The sequence below is a fragment of the Somniosus microcephalus genome, unplaced genomic scaffold (assembly GCF_052327205.1).
Source record: "Somniosus microcephalus isolate GS21.2 unplaced genomic scaffold, FLI_Smic_1.0 unresolved_chr4, whole genome shotgun sequence".
Taxonomy (NCBI): Eukaryota; Metazoa; Chordata; class Chondrichthyes; order Squaliformes; family Somniosidae; genus Somniosus; species Somniosus microcephalus.
Genome location: NW_028225182.1, coordinates 38155801 through 38178394, shown reverse-complemented (window position 1 = coordinate 38178394; position 22594 = coordinate 38155801). Strand labels below are relative to the sequence as shown.

The 22594-nt window shown below is 46.7% G+C and overlaps 1 protein-coding gene across 1 annotated transcript in view; it reads left to right on the top strand.

Moving 5' to 3' along the window:
* The window catches only part of LOC147090575 (GRB10-interacting GYF protein 2-like), a 136616-nt gene that overhangs the window by 14520 nt on the left and 99502 nt on the right, over positions 1-22594 (top strand). The window contains exon 4 of the mRNA XM_085977074.1: positions 12649-12725. The gene's annotated coding sequence lies outside the window, so the exon portion shown is untranslated. The remainder of the gene's footprint in view (positions 1-12648; positions 12726-22594) is intronic.

The window sequence follows — 22594 nt, the reverse complement described above, 5'->3', positions numbered from 1 at the left end:
TGCCATAACCATTACACCCCTCGGAGAAATCCAGCCTCGTCACAATTGAAGTCCTGCCGGGTTTCATGACCCACGAGCAGCCCAGGCAACGCATTTTCTAGCCGCTGCTCGAAACCTGAATTAAGCTTTTCTCCACGTGCAATGCTTGAACCCAATGATGTGGCGAGACTTCCATCTCTGAAGCCACCCTTCAGAAGGATTAAAATCCGGTCTGCCGAGTGCTTCGGCCAACTGCTTGGGCTTTTGTTCCAGAAGGGGGCCGCCGATCAGCGCCTCTTTCCCACGCGCATTCTGAAACCAGTAGAAGTGCCTTCTCGACTTCACCCCCATCCTTTCCCTCGCACTTCCTCTTTCTAACTGGCATCAAAATCCCAACCCAATCAGTGGAGAGCTGTTCACCCTGTCTCTAAGTCGACGACGGTAGATTTAGGCAGACCAAGGTGCTGCGCTAGGTTACACTGCCTCGTCTTCGGCAGCTCATCCGTCGTGTTTAGGAGGTCAGTTTTTGTGCCAAGGGTCATGGCTATTCTCCTTCCAGCCATGTTTGCCGGTGCTGCTAGTGTAAGCTGACGCCAGTGACCGGGGGGTTAAGTAGCCATGGTAATCGCACCTGCTGATTGAACAGTTGAGTCTGCCGGAAACAGTTGGAGCCTTTTAATACGGTACAATTATTTCCTTTGCCATTGACAGATATGGAAATGGCGACTGTTGGTTGCCTGGCATAAACAGCTGGCCGTGGTAATCATAGGCAGTGCAAGTGGGTGGGGACTGTATTCATAAGAACATAAGAAATAGGAGCAGGAGTAGGCCAATCTGCCCCTCGAGCCTGCTCCGCCATTCAATAAGATCATGGCTGATCTGATCCTAACCTCAAATCTACTTTCACTCTCTATCCCACCCGAACCCATGTGATCTCCCGGGAGAGGCGAAAAACCAGATTAAAAAACCCAATGTGCCAATTTGGGAGAAAAAATCTGGGAAATTCCTCTCCGACCCATCTAAGCGATCGAAACTGGTCCAGGAGATCACTCTGTCCCTGTATTTCTTACAGCACTTACCTTCTGTAAGAGGTGATCTCTACCCCAGCCAGGAACAGGCCCAATTTACTCTTGAAGGACTCCTAGCTGGCAGCCTGTTCCCGAGGTCTTCACTAATCCCTGTGAATAGAACCATCTCCTGAAATCTAACACAGAATTAGAACACAAGAAGTAGGAGCAGGACCAGGCTACACGGCCCCTGGGCCCGCTCCGCCACCCACAGGGCCATGACCGATCCGAACCTAGCCTCATGTCCGATTTCCTGCCCGCTCCCCGTAACCCCTAATTCCCCTTACTTCTAGGAAACTGTCTTATTTCTGTTTTAAATTTATTTAATGATGTAGCTTCCACAGCTCTCTGGGGCAGCAAATTCCACAGACCTACCACCCTCCTGAGTGAAGAAGTTTCTCCTCATCTCAGTTTTGAAAGAGCAGCCCCTTATTCTAAGATTATGCCCCCTAGTTCTAGTTTCACTCATCATTGGGAGCATCCTCACCGCATCCACCCGATCAAACCCCTTCACAATCTTATTTGTTTCAATAAGATCGCCTCTCATTCTTCTGAACTCCAATGAGTAGAGTCCCAATCTACTCAACCTCTCCTCATATGTCAACCCCCTCATCCCCGGGATTAACCGAGTGAACCTTCTTTGTACTGCCTCGAGAGCAAGTATGTCTTTTCTTAAGTATGGACACCAAAACTGTATGCAGTATTCCAGGTGTGGTCTCACCAATACCTTGTACAACTGCAGCAATACCTCCCTGTTTTTATATTCCATCCCCCTAGCAATAAAAGCCAACATTCCATTGGCCTTCTTGATCACCTGCTGCACCTGCATACTAACTTTTTGTGTTTCGTGCACCAGGACCCCCAGATCCCTTTGTACTGCAGTACTTTCCAGTTTCTTGCCATTAAGATAATAACTTGCTCTATGATTTTTTCCTGCCAAAGTGCATAACCTCACACTTTCCAGTATTATATTCCATCTGCCAAATCTCTGCCCACTTACTTAGCCTGTCTATGTCCCTTTGCAGGTTTTTTACTTCCTCCTCACTCACTACTTTCCCTCCCATCTTTGTATCATCTGCAAACTTTGATATGTTGCACTCGGTCCCTTCCTCCAAATCGTTAATATAGATTGCAAAGAGTTGTATTTGTTCCATTGTTGCTGTTTGTGTACAACGTGGCCCACTTTCCATACCTTGGGAGTCTACTGTCAACAAGGGCAGACGTCGACGACTAAGTCCAAAACCACCTTCAGTGTGCCAGTGCAGCCTTCGGTCGCCTGAGGAAGAGAGTGTTTGAAGACCAGGTCCTCAAACCCGGCACCAAACTCATGGTCTACAGAGCAGCAGTGATACCCGCCCTCCTGTATGCCTCAGAGACATGGACCATGTACAGCAGGCACCTCAAAGCACTGGAGAGGTACCACCAATGCTGCCTCCGCAAGATCCTGCAAATCCATTGGCAGGATAGGCGCACCAACGTCGGTGTTCTCGCTCAGGCCAACATCGAAGCTTTGACCACGCTTGATCAGCTCCGATGGACGGGTCACATCGTCTGCATGCCCGATACGAGACTCCCAAAACAAGCGCTCTACTCAGAGCTCTGGCACGGCAAGAGAGCCCCAGGTGGGCAGAGGAAACACTTCAAGGACCTTCTCAAAGCCTCCTTGAAAAAGTGTAACCTCCTCATCGACACCTGGGAATCCCTGCCCCAAGACCGCACAAAGTGGAGGAGAAGCATCCGGGAAGGTGCTCAACACCTCGAGTCTCTTTGCCGGAAGCCAAGCGCAAGGAACGCACATCAACCCAAGCACCCCACCCACCCGCCCCTTCAACCGCCGTCTACCCCACCTGTGACAGAGACTGTAGGTCCCGCATTGGACTCATCAGTCACCTGAGAACTCATTTCTAGTGTGGAAGCAAGTCATCCCCTGTTCCGAGGGACTGCCTAAGAAGAAGCGGTGCTTGTCTATTTACCACCGGAGTGTGTTTACTGAGAGGACCTTGAAAAACAATAGATGCCTCAGCAGTCATCTGTGTTGCATGTATTCTAAATCACCAATTGGGGAATATAATATTTTGCCAGTGCTTCTGTGAATCATTTTGGTGGTAAATTCAAGTGGGACAATAGTGGGCACCTATGCCAAGTAGTCTAGTGTTGTGAGTGAATAACCTTTGCTTGCCGAATTGACAGCAGACTTGGGTGATTGGTCGTCCAATATTCTTCAAGCAGTTTTGTGATTGGGGTTAATTTAGACCCTGGCTCCACTAATTCGGCTTTTGTTCAGAGGGAATGTGGTTGTCAAGTTGTTTACATGAGGGAAAAGGTGCCTGTTGTAATGGCCATTGGCACTTGCTTCCCCCATTCCTCCCGTCCTTTGTGTGGATTGATGCCCTCCAAATTGAGGGACGTTGGTGTTGGGGATCGGAGCAGTTTCCATTTCGGCATCAAACACTCGGTGATCGGGTACAGCACAGGTTACCTGCGGAACAAAGTTTCCTGTGTTGCAGCCAAACTTCAGAGGCCTCTACTGCATCAGTGTGACATTTGGCCATGTTGCAGTTTGGCATTGATTTTTCTAAGTGTTGCACCACACCACCCATGAATGGCACTTCCTGCTCAGGTAGCATCAGTCTTGGGTTGTATTGCCCAGGGCTGACAGTTGCCCTATTTAGCAGTAACATTGTCTCCTGTTGAGCAGAATAGTGCCGCATATTAAATGCTGCACCCATTTTGTGCAGGCTAAAACGAATCCAGTTTATTTATAAGCGAATAATGTATATTAGCAGATGTCGGTGAATACTGTTAAAGAAAGACTTGCATTTCTATAGCGCCTTTCACGACCTCAGGACGCCCCAAGTCGCTTTACAGCCAATGAAGTACTTTTTTGAAGTGTGGTCACTGTTGTAATGTAGGAAACGCAGCAGCCAATTTGTGCACAGCAAGCTCCCACAAACAGCAATGTGATAATGACCAGATCATCTCTTTTAGTGGTGTTGATTGAGGGGTAAATATTGGCCCCAGGACACCGGGGAGAACTCCCCCCTGCTCCTCTTCCAAATAGTGGCCGTGGGATCTTTTACGTCCACCAGAGAGAGCAGTTTAACGTCTCATCGGAAAGACGGCACCTCCGACAGTGCAGCGCTCCCTCAGTACTGACACCGGGAGTGTCAGGCTAGCTTTGAGTTTCTGTCTCTAGAGTGGGGCTTGAACCCTCAACCTTCTGACTCGGGCGAGAGTGCGCTACCAACCTTTCCTGGGACTAGGGTCAGGGTCACTGGCAAGGCTTGGAAGCTAAGCAGAGCCAGGCCTGGTTAGTACCTGGAGGGGTGACCATCAGGGAAGACCAGGTGCAGAAGGTCATGGAAGGAGCCCCGAGGAGGGGCGGTTGGTGAGAAGGTCACGGAAGGAGCCCCGGGAGGGGCGGCTGGTGAGCAGGCCCGGGCGTTGGGCTGAAGATTGTCGGACAGGAGGAATGGTGGAAATGGAATGGCGGCGCGCACAGACGCAGCGGCTTTGCTTCTCCCAGGACGGTGCTATTTACGTTTAATGTTAATGTTATTTGTACTGGACTCATGGGATCTTGCAAGATCACATTTCGTTGTTCATGTACTTGTGCATTGTACAATGACAAAGTTGAATTATTATTAATTATTATTATTAACTGAGCCACTGCTGGCACGGAACGGTCATGGCCCTGTGGGTAACGGAGCGGGCCCAGGGGCTGTGTAGCCTGGTTCTGCTCCTACTTCTTGTGTTCTAATAGAAACATCGAATTCTGTGTTAGATTTCAGGAGATGGTTCTATTCCTGTTCCTGGCTGGGGTGGAGATCACCTTTTACAGAAGGTAAGTACTGTAGAAAATATAGGGACAGTGATCTCCTGGACGAGTTTCGATCGCCTAGATGGGTCGGAGAGGAATTTCCCAGATTTTTTTCTCCCAAATTGGCCATTGGGTTTTTTATCTGGTTTTTCGCCTCTCCCAGGAGATCACATGGGTTCGGGAGGGATAGAGAGTGATAGAAGATTTGAGGTTAGGATCAGATCAGCCATGATCTTATTGAATGGCGGAGCAGGCTCGAGGGGCCAATTGGCCTACTCCTGCTCCTATTTCTTATGTTCTTAAAGCAGAATTGAGCACAATAAAGGCATATTGACGACCCAGAGAGCGCTTTAGGCTTTCATCAAGTAAACATTCCAATAAAAGTTCTTCCAGCTTTTCAGTTTCTTGAGAGTGAAGCAGTTTCTTGGGCTGAGCCGTCTCTTGCCAAACAGAATGCAGTCTCCAGGTGGATCTTTGAAGCAGAGCTGTTCTACGTGAGCCTCGACTGCTCACGGAATACTGTACCGGGAGCGATTTCCACTCTTGGGTCAGAACTGCTGAACACTGAAAGATTGTTTTAATTCCCAGTGCTGTTAGCCATTGTGATCATTGCATGGGGCCTCAAGAACAAATGTGCATTTATATTGCGCCTTTCATGTCCTCGGGACATCCTGTGCTTTGCAGTCCATGAAGTACTTTTTAAAATGTAATGTCGGCAAACGCGGCAGGCGATTTGTGCATAGCCAAGTGCCACAAACCGCAGTGAGGTTAATCTGTTTCGGTGGTGTTGGCTGCGAGATAAATGTTGGCCAGGATCACCGGCTGCTCACCGGCGCTTCATTTGGATTAACTGTACATGCGTGAAGATTTGAATGCACCGCGTCGCCATTTAAAGGGCCCGTGCACGCCCCCCCCCCCCAAAAAAAAAATTACAGGCGAAGACACCAGGAGAGTTCCCCATCTCTCTTGAATAGTGCTTTGGTATCTTTTACATGCATGTGAACAGACAGATGGGGCCTTGGTCTAACGTTTCATCCGAAAGAAGGTTGTGGGTTCAAGCTGCACTCCAGAGGCTGGAGCACATAAGCTTGACATTTCGGCGCAGGACTGACAGACAGCGACACTGCACTGTCGGAGGTGCCATCTTTCGGATAAAAAAATTAAACGCAGGCCCGATCTGCCCTCTTGGGGTAAAAGATCCCGTGCCACTATTTGAAGAAGAGCAGGGGAGTGCTTCCCGATCCTGGTCAACATCCTCCCTCAACCAACATCACTAAAAGCAGATTATCTGGTCACTTATCTCATCGTTTTTCTTGAACCTTGGTGTGACTCTAGAATGACTATACAGGAAACTCTCGTTTAAACGGCACCTAAATATCCAGAATTCTCTATTAACCGGCAAAATTCATACTCTGAAAACAACACCTCAACAACCGGCAATGTTGCAGAGTCCGAGTCTCCCGCGGTGGCCGAGTTAGTCAGTGGGGGTAGTTCTCCAAACTGCCACTACTCAGCTTCTTGGCGTTGTCGGAAGTCCGAACACCTCAATAACAGGAGTTTGACTCTCCTGTGCTGTGTGTAAGTTTTGTTTTACTGTTGAGTAATTAAAGAGTTATGGATTACCCTCAACTGGCAGTACTGTACTTAATCAAGCATCTTCCACCATCCATTTAACACAACATTCTGTAGGTGAGTACCCAATTACTGTATACTGCACATTTCTTGATTTTTTTTATTTTTCTTTGTTAAAAATAGCCTTGATAGATAACCCTCTCCGTCATCCGGAATTTTTAATCAACTGGCAACACACCGGTCCCGTCGGTGCCGGATACCAAAGAGTTTCCTGTACTTGAAAATAAATCCTTGGTTATGGAGAGCATTGGGATCTCCTGCGGCTGTGAAAGGCGCTATATAAATGCAAGTTTGTTTGTTCTTAACTGCGATGGGATACAACATTTCAGTGCTGAGGACTGTTCGTTCCCACAAAATTCAGGAGGGTTGTTTGAGCCCCTTTTGAAGTAAGAAAAAAGTCTGAGTGATGCTGTTCTAACCATAAGTCAACATCAATTTTACAGTGTGTTGGGGGGGACAAAAGGGCTTGCATTTCTATAGCGCCTTTCACGACCACCAGATGTCTCAAAGCGCTTGACAGCCAATGCAATACTTTTTGAAGTCTAGTCATTGTTGTAATGTCGGAAACACAGCAGCCAATTTGCGCACAGTAAGCTCCCGCAAATAGCAATCTGATAATGACCAGATCAGCTGCTGTAGCGATGTTGGTTGAGGGATAAGTATTGGCCCAGGGCACCGGGGAGGACTCCCCTGCCCCTCTTCGAAATAGTGTTGTGGGATCTTTTACGCCTACCTGAGAGGCCAGCCGGGGTCTCGGGTTTAACGTCTCATTCGAAAGGTGGCCGCTCTGGCAGTGAGGCGCTCCCTCAGTATTGGCACTGGGAGTGTCAGCCTGGATATTTGTGCTCAAGCCTCTGGAGTGGAACTTGAACCGACAACCTTTTAAGCTGTGTTACACTTCCAATTTGCCTGGGGGGGGGGGGGGGGGGTGGTTGGTGGTCGAACTGTTTAGTGTGGAGCTATGCCATACAGACCAGGCAGGTCCCCCGGTTCGATTCCTGGTCTGTACTGAGTTAGTTGATCTGCTATGTCAGTGGGTGTGGCAGAAAAGGATCGTCAAGGGTTTGCACTCCTCATCATCCAGCAACTCCCACTCGATAATGAGATGATCCGCTCTCATTGTAATGGGCCCCCACAATCAGTTAACCTCATAATCAACTTTATTGTCATTGTTAGTGCACAAGTGCAGTACAACGAAATGTAGGCTTGTGGCTCCCGAGAGTGTACATTTAGATTAAGACATTTAAACATTCAACATTCATTTGGCTTGTAATACATTAACATAAACATAATAAAGTGCATTGGCAGATGTGCAGGCTTTAGAGTTTATTTGTGGAGTTCAGTAGGATGACAGCCCTGGGAAAGAAGCTGTTCCTAAATCTGGTCGTACGGGTGCGAATGCATCTGTAGCATCTCCCAGATGGCAGGGAGGGCGAACAGACTGTGGCTGGGGTGGGTAGGGTCTTTGATGATGGTCAGTGACCTCCGTAAACAGCGTTTCTGGTCGATGTTCTCTATGGTCGGTAGCCGGGTCATACACAAAGGGTGGCTGAATGGCCCTTGCACCCATGCAGACGTTGCCCAGCGCATATTTTAGGGGCGGCGGCGGTGTGAAGAGGCGCAGGATGAAAAGAAAAATGATCGGAAACAGAGTATCTTTGCTGTTTCACTTTCGCTTTCTATTTGGTGGTGATTTTTTGGTGACGTTTGAGCTGCTGAATGACACGAGAAGAAGCAATAGATAGGTGTGAATACTAGACTGTACATGCAGTGTGTTCATCACCCCCATGAGGTACAAGTCCTGATTCAGGCTCTCCGCAGCATTAGCTAACTGTACAATAACAGTGCCCTCCATAATTCAGTATTCCGATCCCTTGCGTACGTCACAAAGCTGTTGGAATGAGCATCAAATGCGTTACTTCGGTTGCTTTGTGCCTGGTGGTTCCTCTCACTTAATATTCTATAACTGTCTGCAGTTCTCCACAATACAGGGCAGCTTGTAACAGATGCTTCCCTCTGAACTGCAGAAGACCCCAGCCACAGGGAAGAACTTGAAAGCTTAACATATTTATAGTGAGGGGGAGTGTGAGAGAGGAGAAGGGAGTGCGGGGGAGGGAGTGCAAGGGTGGTGGGTGCAAGTACGGGGTGGGGGGGAAATGAGAGGAGAGAGCAGGCTCAAAGGGCCAAATGGCCTACTCCTATTTCTTGTGTTCTTTTATGTTATTGGGAGTTTGATCAACAAAATACAGAGTGCCTGTACCTAGACTTATAACTTGTCGAATTTTTTTTCCCCAGAGAGGAGGAAATGGGATTATCAAAGGTAGCTTTGTTACGTGGCTGTGCCACATTAAAACATGCACTGCGGAAATAACGCCGGCTGGCTTTTTGTTGTCAGGTTTAATTAAAAAAAAAAATAAGGGCAGATACCTGGAAAGTATTTTGTTAATCAAAAATGTAGGGGCTAGAGGGGGTTACAGAGATGGGGAGGGGCGAGGCCACAGAGGGGAGGTTTGAAAACCAGGATGAGAATTTTAGAAAGGAGGTGTTGTCGGACTGGGATCCGATGTAGGTCAGCGAGCACGGGTGATTGGAACTTGGTACAAGTTAGGACACGGGCAGCAGAGTTTTGGATGAGCTGAAGTTTACAGAGGGTTAGGATGGGAGGCAGGCCAAGAGAGCACAAGAATGAGATTTGATATCTGATTGCTTGTATTTTCATGACCTACAGTACAGTTCCACAAGCATTGGCAGCCCTGCCATGTCTCGGGTAGGTGGCCGTTCTTCACGCGAGTGTGCTGGCGGCAAGTGTATACTAGAATTGGCAAGCCATTTGCCCCCAGAGGTGTCACAATTAAGGGCCATTCCTGTACTTGTGCACATCCCAGCAGGAGGTGCCCGATGGTGATTGGGTGCTGGAATTCTGGCCCAGGAATGTGGTGGCCAGTTAACTCTCCATAGGCTGGGGGTGAAATGTGGGACCCTCCTGGCCTGGAGGGCTCAGGAACCCAGGAACTGGATTAACTCGGCAAGTTAATCGGGCAAAGATTCTATTACTAACCGCACACCTCCTGTTGTGAAAAAGTATACAGAACAATGGATGCCTGGAAGTGATGGCATTGCAGTAATTTTATCAAGAGGTTCAAGTGACGGCATGGCTAATAACGTGCAACTGGGTGTCAGCCGTGGTTCTGTGGGTAGCGCCCTCGCCTGAGTCAGAAGGTTGTGGGTTCAAATCCCACTCCAGAGACTTGTGCACAAAAATCTAGGCTGACGCTCCAGGGCAATACTGAGAGTGTGCTGCACTGTCAGAGGTGCGGTACGGCACTATTTCGAAGAGGAGCAGGGAAGTTATCCCCGGTGTCCTGGCCAATATTTATCCCTCAATCAACATCACTAAAACAGATGATCTGGTCATTATCACATTGCTGTTTGTGGGAGCTTGCTGTGCTCAAATTAGCTGCCGCATTTCCTACATTACAACAGTGACTGCATTCCAAAAAGTACTTCATTGGCTGTAAAGCGCTTTGGAGCGTCCAGTGGTCGTGAAAGGATGCTATAGAAATGCAAGTCTTGCGACTAAACCGAGCCGGTTGAGATTACAAGTTGGTAATCACTTGAGTGTATGTTATTTTTTTGCAATATATACTGGCACGTTGGGGGATGAGTAGCAGCTTTGCCACAGAGGGGGCAAACGGCAAAGATGCTCCACCTTGGGCTGAGAGATGACCCCCTCAGTTCAAGATTAATGGGCGTAAAGTAATCCGCGCAGCTTCATCACTCAACATTTCATGAGGAAATGGCATGGTCCTTGTATATTTTTAACTTTTTTGTACGGCAGTTGTGGTTGATGCTACGCCAGCAGTGAAACTGAACAACCTCTAGTAGAATCTGTTTCAGACAGCTGGCAGCAAGCTAGTTTTCTTGCTTCTCTTTTTTTTTTTTTTCCCCCCTTTACCAGTCAACTCCTCGCTGGGTTATAATTCCACCAGTGTCGGTTGGGTTCCGATACCGTGCCTGAGTGACTGCTCTCCCCAGATGAGTGTCGCTGGGTTATTTAGCTGTCGGAGCATCACACCCCAGCTGGATCCGATTGTGGCCTGAAATCGGCTCGTGTCGTTGGGTAGCTGTCGGCAGTGGGCTCAAGTCGATACAGTTTTGCATTTGGCCTATCTCATCTGTTTTTCTAGAAGAGCGAACCACTTCCCCGTTCGCTTTTCAACTTTTCCTTTTCAGATATTTATCTTGTGTTTTTTTTTAAAAGGATGTTATGCATTTTGTTTCTGCCACTGTGTTTCTGTTGGGCTATTCATTAGCGGGAATGGTGGCAGAGTGGTTATGTTACTAGACTAGTAATCCAGAGGCCTAGACTAACGATCCAGAGACGCGAATTCAAATCCCAAATTCAGATTCGGTTAATTAAATAAATCTGGAATTTTCAAAAAGCTAGTATCGGTAATGGTGACCACGTAACTTACTGGGTTGTCATTAAAAACCCAGTTTGTTCACTTAATGTCTGGCCTATATGTGACTCCAGACCCACAGCAATGTGGTTGACTCTTAACTGCCCTCTGAAATGGCCTCACAAGCCACTCAGTTGTCAAGAAGGCGGCTCACCACCACCTTCTCGAGGGCAATTAGGAATGGGCAATAAATGCCTTGCCAGCGATGCCCACGTCCAATGAATGAATAAAAACAAAATTCAAACCATTGCATATATAAGAAAAAAAAATTCCAACTGTTCCCTCTTGAATTGATGCCTTCAAGTTACCAACACCAGGAATAGTTTCTCTTTACTTTATCAAAACCACGCTCCATTTTGAACAATCACATCCGATCCCTTAATCTCCTGTGCTCGAATGTAAAGGGTCCCAGTTTCTCCAGTCTTCCTCGTAACTAAAGCCTCGTAGCTCTGGTATCATCCTAGTAAATTTCTTCTGTACTCTGCCCATGGTCTCAATCCCTCCTGAAGTAAGGTTTTTAAAAAAGAAAGACTTGCATTTATGTCGCGCCTTTTCACGGCCACTGGAAGTCCCAAAGCGCTTTACAGCCAATGAAGTACCTTTTGAAGTGTGGTCACTGTTGAAATGTAGGAAAACGTGGCAACCAATTTGCGCACAGCAAGCTCCCACATACAGCAATGTTATAATGACCACTAAAACAGATTCTGATGTTGACTGAGGGATAAATATTGGCCCAGGACACCGGGTATAACTCCCCAGTTCCTCTTAGGAATAGTGCCATGGGATTTTTGCGTCTACCTGAGAGCAGACGGTGCCACGGTTTAACGTCTCATCTGAAAGACGGCATCTCAGACAGTGCTGCACTCCCTCAGTACTGCATTGGAGTGTCAGCCTAGATTTTTGTGCTCAAGTCTCTGGAGTGGGACTTGAACCAAAAAAGGTCATAATATTTTGACTGATGATTTGTATAGGTTTCACATCACCTCTTCGCTTTTGTGCTCAATGCCCCTATTTATGAAACCAAGAACATTACTTTTTTTTTTACAGCTATTATCACTTGTTCTCTCGCTTATGAAGATGTGTATTTGAGCTCCTGAGTGCCTGTGCCCCTCTGATCACAGAATCACAGAACCCCCACAATGCAGATAGAGGCCATTTCGGCCCATCGAGCCTGCACCGACACATATCCCACCCGATCCCCGTAACCCCAACACATATCCCACCCTATCCCCTGTAACCCCACCTATTTAATCCCCCCTAACACTAAGGGTCAATTTATCATAGCCAATCAACCTAACCCCGCACATCTTTGGACTGTGGGAGGAAACCGGAGCACCCGGAGAAAACCCACGCAAACACAGGGAGAATGTGCAAACTCCACACAGACAGTCACCCGAGGCCGGATTCGAACCCGGGTCTCTGGCGCTGTGAGGCAACAGTGCTAACCACTATGCCTCCGTGCTGCCATTAAAGTTTTACTATTTACTGTGTGTTTCCTATCCTTGTTCTCCTGAGTTACCTTATCAAAACCATTTATAATTGTGTAAACTTCTCTGATGTCAGGTTAAACTTCTCTGTTCTCGTGTTCATTTATCCACATTACATTTCATTGGCCAACTATTTGCCCAATCTGCTAACCTGAAGTTGCTTACTGCCCTGTCACTAATTTTCTCTCTTTCTTCCCACCTAGAGGTGCTGAGACCAATTGTAGTGCCCTTGCCGCCATCCTAGGTGACAGTCTAACCAGCTGAGCCATTAGGGGAGACTGTGAGTACAAATTTTACATTGTCCTTTTTTTTTTTATTCGTTCATGACAAGGCCAGCATTTATTGCCCATCCCTAATTGCTCTCGAGAAGGTGGCGGTGAGCTACTGCCTTGAATCGCTGCAGTCCGTGTGGTGAAGGTGCTCCCACAGTGCTGTTAGTGAGGGAGTTCCAGGATTTTGACACAATGACAATGAAGGAACGGCCGATATATTTCCAAGTCAGGATGGTGTGTGACTTAGAGAGGAACTTGGAGGTGGTGGTGCTTGCTGCCCTTGTCCTAGGTGGTAGAGTTTGCGGGTTTGGGAGGGGCTATCGAAGAAGAAGGGGCAGAAAACATTGGTGGGAGTTGTTTATAGGCCCTCAAACAGTAGTTGTAATGTAGGGCAGAGTATACATCAGGAAATTAGAGGCGCATGTAACAAGGGTAATACAGTAATCATGGGGAAGTTTAATCTACATATAGACTGGGCAAACCGAATGTGCAGTCATAGTGTGGAGGTCGAATTCATGGAATGTATACAAGATAGTTTTCTAGATCAGTATGTTGAGGAACCAACTAGGGAGCAGGCTATTTTAGATCTAGTATTGTGCAATGAAAAAGGGTTAATTAATAACCTTGTAGTAAAGGGGCCCTTAGGGAAGAGTGACCATAATATAGAATTTTATATTAAGTTTGAAAGTGATTTAGTTAAATCTGAAACTAGGGTCTTAAATCTAAACAAAGCAAATTACGTAGTTACGAGGGTCAAGTTGGCTAAGGTAGATTGGGAAACTGCATTAAAAAGTATGACGGTAGAGAAGCAATGGGTTGTATTTAAAGAATTAATGCATAATTTACAACGAATATACATTCCTTTAAGGCACAAAAACCCCACAGGAAAAGTAGTCCAACCGTGGCTAACGAGAAGTTAAAGATAGTATTAGATCAAAGGAAGAGGCTTAAAATGTTGCCAAAAAGAGCAGTAAGCCTGAGGATTGGGAGGATTTTAGAATTCAGCAAAGGAGGACCAAGAAATTGATAAAGAAAGGAAAATAGAATGAGAGTAAACTAACAAGAGACATAAAAATAGACTGTAAAAGCTTCAATAGGTATATAAAAAGGAAAAGATTAGCTAAAGTAAATGTGGGTCCCTTACAGGCTGAGACAGGAGAAATTATAATGGGGAATAAGGAAATGACAGAGAAATTAAACAAATACTTTGTCTGTCTCCATGGAAGACGCAAAAAACCTCCCGGAAATAGTGGAGAACCAAGGGTTTAGCGCGAATGAGGAACTGAAAGAAATTAGTATTTAGTAAAAAAAAAAAAAACTGGAGAAATTAATGGGACTGAAAGCTGATAAATCCCCCGGACCCAATGGCCTACATACTAGGGTTTTGAAAGAAGTGGATATAGAGATAGTGGATGCATTGGTTGTCATTTTCCAAAATTCGATTGATTCTGGAACGGTTCCCGTGGATTGGAAGGTAGCAAATGTAACCGCACTATTTAAGAAAGGAGGGAGAGAGAAAATGGGGAACTACAGACCAGTTAGCCTGATAGTAGTAGAGAAAATGCCAAAATCTATTAAGGACGTGGTACCAGGGCACTTGGAAAATAGTAATAGGATTGGTCAGAGTCAACTCGGATTTATGAAAGGGAAATCATGTTTGATGAATCTGTTGGTGTTTTGAGGTTGTAACTAGCAGAATAGATGAGGGGGAACCAGTGGATGTGGCAAATGGAATATAATGTGGAGGAATGTGAAGTTATCCACTTTGGTAGGAAAAATAGAAAAGCAGAGTATTTTTTAAATGGTGAGAGATTGGGAAATGTTGGTGTTCAGAGGGATGTGGATGTCCTTGTACACCAATCACTGAAAGTTAACATACAGGTACAGCAAGCAATTAGGAAAGCAAATGGTATGTTGGCCTTTATTACAAGAGAATTTGAGTATAAGAGTAAAGATGTCTTGCTGCAATTATATAGGGCCCTGGTGAGACAACACCTGGAGTATTGTGTACATTTGGTCTCCTTACCTAAGGACGGATGTACCTGTCATAGAGGGAGTGCAGTGAAGGTTCACCAGACTGATTCCTGGGATGAGGGGGATTGTCCTATGAGGAGAGGTTGAGTAGACTAGGCCTATATTCTCTAGAGTTTAGAAGAACGAGCTGATCTCATTGAAACATACAAAATTATTGCAGGTCTTGACAGGGTAGATGCAGGGAGGCTGGAACCAGGGGTCACAGTCTCGGAATAAGTGGTCGGCCATTTAGGACTGAGATGAGAAATTTCTTCACTGAGGGTGGTGAATCTTTGGAATTCTCTACCCCCAGAGGGCTGTGGAGGCTCAGTCGTTGAGTATATTCAAGACAGAGGACGATAGATTTTTGGATATTAGGGGAATCAAGGGATGTGGAGATAAGGTAGAAGATCAGCCATGATCTTATTGAATGGTGGAGCAGGCTCGAAGGGCAGAATGACCTATTCCTGCTCCTATTTCTTATGTTCATATGTTCTTAAGCCTTGGCGAGTTGCTGCAGCCCATCTTGTAGATGGTACACACTGTAGTCACGATACGCCGGTGGTGGAGGGAGTGAATGTTTAAGGTGGTGGATGGGGTATCGATCGAGTGGGTTCTTTGTCTTGGATGGTGTCGAGCTTCTTGAGTGTTGTTGGAGCTGCACTCATCCAGGCAAGTGGAGAGCATTCCATCACACTCCTGACTTGTATCTTTGTAGATGGTGGAAAGGCTTTGGGGAGTCAGGAGGTGAGACACTTGCCGCAGAATACCCAGCCTCTGACCTCTTGTAGCCACAGTATTTATGTGGCTGGTCCAGTTAAGTCTCTGTTCAGGAGAGGGCTGATTGGTCTAGTCTTAATCCATACTTTGTTCTTGAAGGATCTCTTCAACTGCTGATTTTTCTGACAATAAAACTGACTTTAAAAAGTTAGCTTAAACATTTGCCACACAGCTGCCTCTCCTTCCAGCATGGTGTCAAGTTTGAAAACCTTCTCGGTCAGTACAGTCCTCTGTCAAGCTCTTGTGTGGTTGTGGTTTTAATCTCTTCCCCCCTCTGGTTAAATTATTTATAGCTGTGCAAGGTGACGACTCACTGATCAAATCGTGGGGATACCCAGGGTGAGCGCTGTGGGAGTGGCTGCTGCGATGTCCTTCAGAGCCACTATAATTCTCCTTGAAAGCTTCAAGCAGTCTTTACACTGAAGCTTTGTGCTACATATTTATCTAGTAGTGGTGGCACGGTTGCACAAGTTTAGGAGGGGGGCTGCTTTATTCTGCGCACTGAACATTTAGAAAAAACACTGAATATTTAGAAAATATTGACAACTATGTTCCCTGTAATTCTTTTTGGGTGTGCGGCCCCTTTAAACTTCCATGGGTCTGGCAGAGAGCCGCGCGACTGCGCAGCTTTTAGAGAACGTTGTGACCAGTAGAAAGAAATATGTGAAGTAATTTATTTGGCACGGGTGGGTTGTGAGAAGCCTATTACTGTCCCGGGACAGCTGCCTGCACCCTAAATGCCTAGCTTCACCCATTGGGCCCGGGTTGGCTGTAAACCCAGGCTCAAAGTGCATTAAGAATGCAAACTTGACCTTTGAGTCAGAAGGTTGTGGGTTCAAGTCCTACTCCAGGAACTGAGCACACAAAGCTAGGCTGACACTCCCAATGCAGCACTGAGGGAGCGCTGCACTGTCGGAGGTGCCGTCTTTCGGATGGAGACGTTAAACTGAGGCCCCGTCTGCGCTCTCAGGTGGACATAAAAGATTCCATGGCACTATTTCGAAGAGCAGGGGAGTTCTCCCTGGTGTCTTGGGGCCAATATTCATCACTCAACCAACATAACAAAAACAGATTATCTGGCCATTAAATCAAATCAAAATCAAATCAACTTTTATTGTCATTGTTAGTGCACAAGTGCAGTACAACGAAATGTAGGCTTGCGGCTCCCGAGAGTGTACATTTAGATTAAGACATTTAAACATTCAACATACATTTGGCTTGTAATACATTACATAAACATAACCATAATAAAGTGCATTGGCAGATGTGCAGGCTTTAGAGTTTATTTGTGGAGTTCAGTAGGATGACAGCCCTGGGAAAGAAGCTGTTCCTAAATCTGGTCGTTCGGGTGCGAATGCATCTGTAGCGTCTCCCAGATGGCAGGAGGGCGAACAGACCGTGGCTGGGGTGGGTAGGGTCTTTGATGATGGACCGTGACCTCCGTATACAGCGTTTCTGGTATATGTGCTCTATGGTCGGTAGCCGGCTGCCGGTAATGCGTTGGGCAGTTTTGACTACCCGCTGCAGGGCTTTCCGGTCATAGTAGCTACAGCTGCCATACCATACTGTGATACAGTTTGTCAGGATGCTCTCTATTGTGCAGCGGTAAAAGTTAGAGAGGATCAGGGGTGACAGGTTACATCCCTTCAGCCTCCTTAGGAAATATAGGCGCTGCTGGGCCTTCTTCACCAGAGAGGAGGCATTGAGGGACCAGGAAACCACAGTTGTTTGTGGGAGCTTGCTGTACGCAAATTGGCTGCCGCGTTTCCCACATTACAACAGTGACTCCACTTCAAAAAGTACTTCATTGGCTGTAAAACGCTGTGAGACGTCCGATGGTCGTGAAAGGCGCTGTATAAAGACAAGTCTTTTCTTTCACCCCTGATTGTGTTTCAGTGCAAATATAGTGACTGTGAGCAGTTAGGGAAGGATTTTGTTCTCGCTTAAAGCTGTTAGTTTATTTGATTCATTCATTCCCTTGTGTACCATCCCACATTCTACAGGAGGGGAAGCAGTGTGCAACTGGCTGACGGAAGGTGCACAAGAGCAATATTGAGTTCTATTAATTTTTTCTTGCCAATTCCACCCCCCCCCCCCCCCCGCCAAAACCATCGTTTAATGGATGCTTACCACCTTCAGTTATTCACGTGTGAACCTTGGCTCGTGCACGCCGGGAGCAATGTTCCCTCTAATTTTTTTTCGGGCTGCGCGGTCCATTAAACTCCTGCGCATGCGCAGTTTTTCTGTTGAGAAACCGGCAAGCGGCTTGCGCAGGAGCCTCGCTGTGCAGCTAACTGGGAGCGTTGGTCAGGAGGCTATTTGACTCTCGGAGAGAAGCCTGTGTCCAGCGTTTTGTTTAAGCAAGAGTCAGATGCCTGGATGACATTTCTTCTCCCCCCCCCCCCCCCCCCCCCCCATTCACACCCCCGCCAATTAAGACCAATTGTAATCCCCGCCCAGCCCCTCACTGCTGCCTATGTTAAGATTAGCTGACCCAACAGAGACACTATTTTGAATGTCGGACTTTCACGGTCGTGTGTGGCTGAGGTACTCGCTGGTTAAACTCCATGAGCTCTGGGGGGGGGGGGGGGGGGGGAGCGTGCTGTCTATTTTTAACGTCCTTTCTGGGTGATGGCCCTGCTTGACAGGACTGCTGACAGTGGCAAGTCACAGTGCGGGCGAATTGTGGGTCTCTTTCAATGGCGGGACGTCAATCCTTTGTAAAAGGAGTTGCTGACGTCGGTTGGCTCGTCTCCATACAGTCAGTAATTTGTTTGGCTGCAGTGGAAAGTTGTATGTACTGCACTAAGTTACTTAGCCAGTTGTGCCTTTTGATTATGCTCTTATTAAATGAGGCAAACTAGTCTGTGGCTCTGTGCCAGGCTTGGATAATTTTACACTGCGAGCAGATTGCAGAGCCGCTGCTGACGTCACCTCGAGCTCTAATTCTTGCAATTTTAATCAGGGATTCCAGGGGCTGTCCCCAAACTTTATTCCTGTGACGCAGAACTACACAAGTTCGCTTCAACTGCACCTCTGCAGTCGGTGCAAAGTCCTGAAGGATTAAGTTTGACTCTACTTTAGGTGGGGAGTTGAAACGTGCGTGTTTTTTGGTTAATGGAAGTTGTGATAACGGGTTGTAGTTAGTACATTAATCCCTCTTCCCCTGCCCAAGAACTGTGGTATTTAAAAAAAAGACTTGAGTTTATACACTGCCTTTCACGCCCACCGAACACCCCAAACGCTTTACAGCCATTGAAGTACTTTTGAAGTGTACTCACTGTTGTAATGCGAGAAATGCAGCAGCCAATTTGTGCACATCAGGCTTCCACAAACGGCAATGTGATAATGACCAGATCATCATCTTTAGGGATAAATATTGGCCAGGACACCGTGGATAATGCTCTTCGTCGAAATAGTGCCCTGGGATCTTTTGCGTCCACCTGAGGGCAGACGGTTTAACGGCACCTCCGACAGTGCAGCACTGCACTGCACCGGAGTGTCCGTCTGGATTTTTGTGCTCGAGCCTCTGGAATGGGACTTGAACCCACAACCTTCTGACTCGGACGCGAGGCTGCTACCCACTGAGCCCCAGTTGACGCACTACATTGCATTGCTTGTGGTTGCATAACAGCCCCGAGAGTTGCTTGCTCTCCTGCGGTACCCAAGGCCCAAAGCTTGGTTCACAGCGAAATGGCAGACCCGGTACCGAGTCCCCCACTATTTTGTGGCGCATTACATTTGTATACCAGCTATGGGTCTATTTTAAGGTTTCCTTTTTTTGCATTCCTGCACCATTCGGCGTGGGTTGATTTTGATTCCAGGATGTTTTTCCTTCTCTGGGCTCCTCACCGTTACTGACTTGCCAGCATTAGCAGTCTTTGGCTGCCAACGATGCGTGCTGTAAATACTGTATAATCATGCCTTTAAATGAGTTCCGTTTTCCCTGTTCAAGCACTTTATCCTGTCTTTAGGTGGATTGGTTGCAATTTCTTGTCTTTTTTTGAGTTTTTGATATTTATAGATGGCCCTTACTGCCTGCTTTCCAACAATGAGAGCATTTTGTTGAAGGGGGTGGGGGGAGTTTACTGTCAATGTTCCCTTCAATTTTTTTGGGGCTGCGCGGCCCATTCAAAATGACGAGCATGCGCGGTTTTTCCTATTTAAAAGCCGGCGAGCCAGCTGCGCGAGAGCTCCAGAGCGCAGCTTAAAGGGAACGTTGGTTACCATTGACTTTATCTGCGAGTTTTTCAGTTTCCCACACCTCCAAAAGTAAATGGATAGAGGATTGGCTAACTAACAGTCGGGATAAATGGATCATTTTCAGGTTGGCAAACTGTAACTAGTGGGGTGCTGCAGGGATCAGTGCTGGGGCCTCAACTGTTTACAATCTATATTACAGGAAACTTTTTTTTATCCGGCACGGACGGGACCGACGTGGTGCCGGTTCATCAAAAATTCCGGATAACCGAAAGCTATCGTAAAAGATACGGAGCTGAGAGCTCCGTATAAAGCAACAAACCCTGTTAAATAGAAACATAGAAGATAGGAGCAGGAGTAGGCCATTCGGCCCTTCGAGCCTGCTCCGCCATTCAATGAGATCATGGCTGATCATCCAAATTCAGTACCCTGTCCCTGCCTTCTCCCCATATCCCTTTAGCCGTAAGAAATATATCCAACTCTTTCTTGAATATATTTAATGAACTGGCCTCCACTGCCCTCTGTGGCAGAGAATTCCACAGGTTCACCACTCTCTGGGTGAAGAAATTCCTCCTCATTTCAGTCCTAAATGGCTTATCCCTTATCCTTAGACTATGACCCCTGGTTCTGGACTCCCCAGCCATCGGGAACATCCTTCCTGCATCTAGTCTGTCCAGGCCTGACAGAATTTTATAGGTTTCGATGAGATCCCCTCTCAATCTTCTAAACTCCAGTGAGTATAAGCCCAATCGACACAATCTCTCCTCATACGTCATTCCTGCCATCCCAGGTATCAGCCTGGTGAATCTTCGCTGCACTCCTTCCATGGCAAGAACGTCCTTAGGTAAGGCGACCAAAACGGCACACAATACTCAAGGTGTGGTCTCACCAAGGACCTGTACAACTATAGCAAGACATCCTTGTTCCTGTACTCAAACCCTCTTGCTACGAAGGCCAACATACCATTTGCCTTCTTAACCGCCTGCTGCACCTGCATGCTTACCTTCAGCGACTGGTGCACAATAACACCCAGGTCTCTTTGCACTTCCCCTTCTCCCAATCTATTGCCATTCAAATAATAATCTGCCTTCCTGTTTTTGCCACCAAAGTGGATAACCTCACATTTATCCACATTATACTGCATCTGCCATGTTTCTGCCCAATCACCCAACCTGTCCAAATCGTACTGGAGTTTCACAACATCCTCCTCACAGCTTACCCTCCCACCCAGCTTTGTGTCGTCTGCAAATTTGGAGATATTACATCCAATTCCCTCGTCCAGATCATTAATATATATTGGCCCAGAAATTAGGTTCGGGGGCTTGCACGTGCACTTACCCGGCGGGCCGACAGCTGAAGCCTGGGCCTGCTTGGAATTCCTGTCACTGGCCCGGTTCAGCTGTCGGTGCGCTGTGCCTGCCTGATCCAGCGGCGTAGTTAGTGCGATGTGCCGGCTGGGATCAGGTGAGCACTGGGCAGCCAATCAGGAGAGGGAAAACTTCATTCATGAGTTTGATAGTAAGAACTGTCAAACTCATGAAATCTACGGGCGCCCAAAACACTACTTAAAGTTTAAATAAAATTTTAAAAAACATCCCACTAATTAAATGAACTATAAATAACTTTAAAAAACTATGTTAAACAATTAATCAAATTTTTGAAAAAATAATTTTTAAGAAATCTGATCTAAAAATAAACTTACCTTACTGTAAAGTCCTTAAAAACAATAAAGCTGTGGAAAAAATGTTCTAATTTTAAATAATAGACCACTTACCTTCAAGAATCAAGTCCTTACGTCTCCTTTTTTCATTTCTAAAAAGTTGAGGCCCTTGCACACGGGCAAACCTGTCAAAAAGAAGGAAGTTCAACGCGTGCGCGCAGAGTCCTGCGCGCACGCGTTGGACCTCTGAACCCCTTGGAGGAAATGCCGGTTTCCCGCGCATGCGCTGTGCATGGTGAAATCCGGCACTTCCAACGGGCCCACGCGTGAGTACCCCGCCCGTACTCGCGCGTTGGGACCGGAATTACTGGCCCATTGTTAACAGCTGGGGTCCTAGGACCGATCCTTGCGGTACCCCACTAGTCACTGCCTGCCACTCGGAAAACGACCCGTTTATTCCAACTCTTTGCTTTCTGTCCGCCAACCAGTTCTCTATCCAAGTCAATACCTTGTCCCCAATCCCATGTGCCTTAATTTTGCACGCTAATCTCTTATGTGGGACCTTATCAAAAGCCTTCTGAAAGTCCAAATACACCACATCCACTGGTTCTCCCTTCTCTATTTTACCAGTTACATTCTCAAAAAATTCCAGTAGATTAGTCAAGCATGATTTACCGTTTGTAAATCCATGTTGACTTTGTCTGATCCTGTCACTGCTTTCCAAGTGCTCTGCTATTACATCTTTTATAATAGACTCCAGCATTTTCCCCACTACCGATGTCAGGCTTACCGGTCTATAATTCCCCGCTTTTTCTCTACCACCTTTTTTGAATAGTGGGGTAACATTAGCTACCCTCCAATCCATGGGTACTGTTCCAGAGTCTATAGAGTTCTGGAAGATGACCAGCAATGCATCTACTATTTCTAGGGCCGCTTCCTTAAGTACCCTGGGATGTAGATTATCAGGCCCTGGGGATTTATCAGCTTTCAGTTCCATCAATTTTCCTAACACCATTTCCCTGCAAATATGGATTTCTTTCAGTTCCACCCTTTCATCAGACCCTATGTTCCCCGGCATCTCTGGGAGGTTATTTGTGTCCTCCTTTGTGAAGACAGAACCAAAATATGTATTTAGTTGGTCTGCCATTTCTTTGTTTCCCATTATAAATTCCCCTGATTCTGACTGCAAGGGACCTACGCTTGACTTCACCAATCTTTTTCTCT